Source organism: Orbicella faveolata, unplaced genomic scaffold (assembly GCF_042242905.1).
Source record: "Orbicella faveolata isolate gen_17 unplaced genomic scaffold, um_ofav_v1 contig_1, whole genome shotgun sequence".
Taxonomy (NCBI): domain Eukaryota; kingdom Metazoa; phylum Cnidaria; class Anthozoa; order Scleractinia; family Merulinidae; genus Orbicella; species Orbicella faveolata.
This window is the reverse complement of record NW_028301536.1, coordinates 16,533,813-16,537,591: the sequence shown is the minus strand read 5'-3', so window position 1 is coordinate 16,537,591 and position 3,779 is coordinate 16,533,813. Positions and strand designations below refer to the sequence as shown.

Sequence of the window (3,779 nt, the reverse complement as noted above, 5' to 3'; positions counted from 1 at the left end):
TGAAAACAATGAAGTCTTATTCTTTTGAAATTCTCCTCAACATCTTTCTCACTTAATCTCTTGACTTGATCTTGTGCCAGATCAGTTCCAGTCATCTCTTTCGCCTTCCCACTGGCTACCAGGACCACGAGCCGTTCTCTACGAGAGGCTAACGCCCCCGACTCAGGTTCATCTTCAAGAATGTTCATTACATCTTTCAAGGCTTCTTGCTAAGTGATTTCCATTTTAATACTCAAGATTAATATCAAAAGGATGGCTGAGAGAGGAAACCAGATGTGAACATTTCTTTTTCTTCAACTCGTTAATCAATTTCAGCTTTTCAAAATTCGTTAATCCTCCTCCGTAGTTATCAAATATCTCTTTCATGTCTTTCTGGGAGGGAGTATAGAATAATCCTAACGCGGCGATTTTCTCGCGGAAAGACTTGGCAATGCTTGTCAGCTGCTGAGTTATTAGCCAGACACTGATTCCGCTGTGTCTCGCGCTGAATGCCGAATTCACCAGTTCACCTGATCTCCGTTTCGCATCCCTGGAGGCGGCACAATCATCGAGAATTATCAGGGAATTAGTTCCCTCAAACACAAAACTGGTAATCTTCAACCAATCATTGATTTGATCTCGATGAGGAGTCAAGACGAAGAAATCTCTATCTTCCTCGGCAAACGCTTGGTAAGTCTCGTTTAATGCGTAAGTGGGGCAGAGAAGGATCGCGTAATCAAACTTTCTGTTGAATTCATCGCTCAGAAGTAAGTATTTGGTCTTTCCTGAGTTCATGGGACCGTCTATGAATGCGTTGAATGGAATATTATCGGAATTCATTTTAATTCATATTTCATTCTATAGGCGCAAGCGATACGAGCGAAGCGAAACTTTTGTGACCATGCGCGAGGGTGTGAATTCCATCTTCCGTTATCAATCTCTTATCATCGTCAGCGCTCAGGGCTACCTTGTTGATTGTCTCAGTGAATAACTCATGCCGATGTGATCTAATTACATTCATCTCCCTCATTTGCTCTTTTCTGCTGAATAGACAATTTTTATAGTCCTGCTGTGAAATATTATTTTTCACCACTGATTTCTTTATTCCTTTACACGTTTTTTCTCTTCTGCTTTATGAATCTTGAAACTATATAATTTAGCCCTCAATCCGACGAACTCCTCAATGATCCTCCCTCTCGCTTCATCTTTCAACATTCCTATCACTTGAATCCCTGATGGATCATATCCAGGAAAATCGCTGGTGTCAAACTGTTCTCTGACGTCAGATTTAATATCTTCGTAAAAGTCTTCAGTCTCAATCTCAGACATCAGACTGTCAATATCCGTGAGTAACAGTTTTGCATTCTCTCCATATTTTTTCTTGATGAAATCGTAATGAAAGTCATACATCAAAGTCTTGCTGATGTCGAGAATTGACATTTCGTAAATCAGTTTATCAAACATTAGTTTTGTTCGTTTCATATGAATCGCGATGAGATTTTCATCGAATATCGTGATATGATTAAAGTTTGGTTTCACCGTGAGCTTTCTCGCAGATTCTCGGTTGTTGACCAACTTTACATCAACTCTTTTTCTGATATTCTCCATCTTTTTCCCGAAGACGGAGTTGTTCATCAACTTGAAGAAATCCTTTTCAAAAGAATTCCTCGCTTTCTTCCTGAGTTCAGTGTTCTTTTCAATGTGACTTTTCAACTATGGCTTTTCATCAAATTTGATTCCTCGATGAATATTGGTCAACTTTAATCCGAGATCCAGATATTGCTTCAAGTTTCGACGACGAATTACACACTTCTCCTTATTATATAGATTTGAAATCAGCTTTTCAACTTCTTTAACTCTGAAACTCTCCGGGGTTAGCGGATAATCATTATGCAAATTGTGAAGTTCCTCGGGATACTCGAGATCAACCTCGAGAACGCACGGAAAATCGCGCCAGTTATCAAATTCTGAGGAGTCATCCTGCCCCATCCACTCAAAAATTTCAACAGGGAGAGGCTGACACATTGCCCAACCACAGAGATTATTAGCCTCGAGATATTTAATGTATTTTGTGGGCTTGGTTTCATCAAAATCTTCACCCATGTATTTATTATTAGCCCTTGCATATCGGTTTGAAAGCATTGAGATTCCTCCTCTTATTCCGTTTTCCACCAACAAAAGCATGTCAACGTCGTTCAACAAATCAAGTTCCACTCCCGACTCTTTCAAAGCCGCGTCCTAGGCTTAACTAGGGGGGTGGGGGGGGGGGGGGGGGAGTGAAATACTAAGCGAGATCTAATTTATAATTTTCAAGACAGACGTTTCAGAATTCTTCAATGACGTCAGCGAGAAGGAGGACATCAGATCTCAGATACAGATCGTGATAATCACCCCGGCGTAGTCTTCATCCCAAACTTCTTCCATACCCTCTTCGCATGCTCATAATCTTCATTAGAGATATCACATTCATTGAGCCTTGACTAAAATTCTCTTTTCCTTGGCAACTGAGTTTCATCAAACTTTGAAATTTTCGGATGGTTTTCATGAGTGGCAAAAAGCCCTCCTAATCATGTTCACGTTTTATTTGAATAGCTCGGTTTGTTTTAGCGGTCTGAGTATACTGCATTACACGTATAATAAAGAGAAACAAAGAATTAGATAAGTGAGGACAGCAAACAGTCACACAAGCAAAAGCATACAAGTACGCGGAGAACGAGTGGAGACCTCTTTTCTTTCGTTGTTCTCACTGCGAATCATTGTGTAGCCTGAATTTCAGGCGTCCCCTTTTAAGTCTCACTTCCAAGAACCAGTAATACCGTCTGTGTCTTCACTACCCGAAACCGAGTTTTTATTTTGATTGGTTTATTTTTTTAACGTGGGAATTATTGTACATAAAGCTAGCGAGGAGGGAATTCGAGTACGCATAAAATTCATCCTTTTCACGTTTGTCCCGTGTGAAAAACTCCTGCAAATCGTGCTTTTATATAACATGAAGCCGCACTGCGACACTGAGGCGGCGGAGAGGGAGGTTGGGAGAACAAATAAATTTTCCCTTAAATTATTTCATGGATTTTTAAAGAGAGCGCTGCTGCTTTTCGTATACTATCTGTTTAGTCTATGCTGTATTTCCTTCAGTAATATTTTTCTTTCCAGTCTGCTTAAAACGGGCATTTTGCAATTGTCTTCGGAACGGCGTTTCTGGGTCTCCTGGGACTCTTATATTGGCGCGAAATCAGCTGAGGCCCCATTTTTAAAACTGCTACCTCCCTGGAACCCTCCTTCCATACATTCGCGATAAACCCAACATGTATGAGTTTTTAAGGCTTGGGGTATTGTCATGACCTGCTGTAAATAAAGACAGTGGAAGACTACGAACAGTCGGTTATTTTGTTCCTGAAATCCTCCGCGTGATTGGAAAACCCGAAGTTTGCAAACCAGGGAAAGAAACGAGAAGGGAATGAGGCGAGACAGCAAAAGAAAGCTTTTCCTTCTTTCCGCGTCCGCGCTTCTCGCCGCTTGATCGTTCTTTTGCTTCGCATGAGTCGTGTATTCGCGCCGCATGCTAGGAAAAGAAAGGGACGACTCCAACTCTAAGCTAGTGGCGTGCATCCCTCCGACAGATACTGGACGACAGATTCATTTACAGGCCGTTTATCTCAGAACTAATTGAATGTTGATAATTACGCTTCTTACTGGGTGACCCCTCATGATATAAGCTATATATTCAAGGGCGGCGCCAAAAGGTATGGTCATATAGAGAATATTACATTTCCGCGTGTGAATATTATATTCACACTAAT

General features: G+C 41.0%; 1 pseudogene; it reads right to left on the bottom strand.

The window, feature by feature from the left end:
• Positions 1-832: 832 nt before the first annotated feature.
• On the bottom strand, positions 833-1,419 carry LOC149118239 (uncharacterized; annotated as a pseudogene).
• Positions 1,420-3,779: the final 2,360 nt, after the last annotated feature.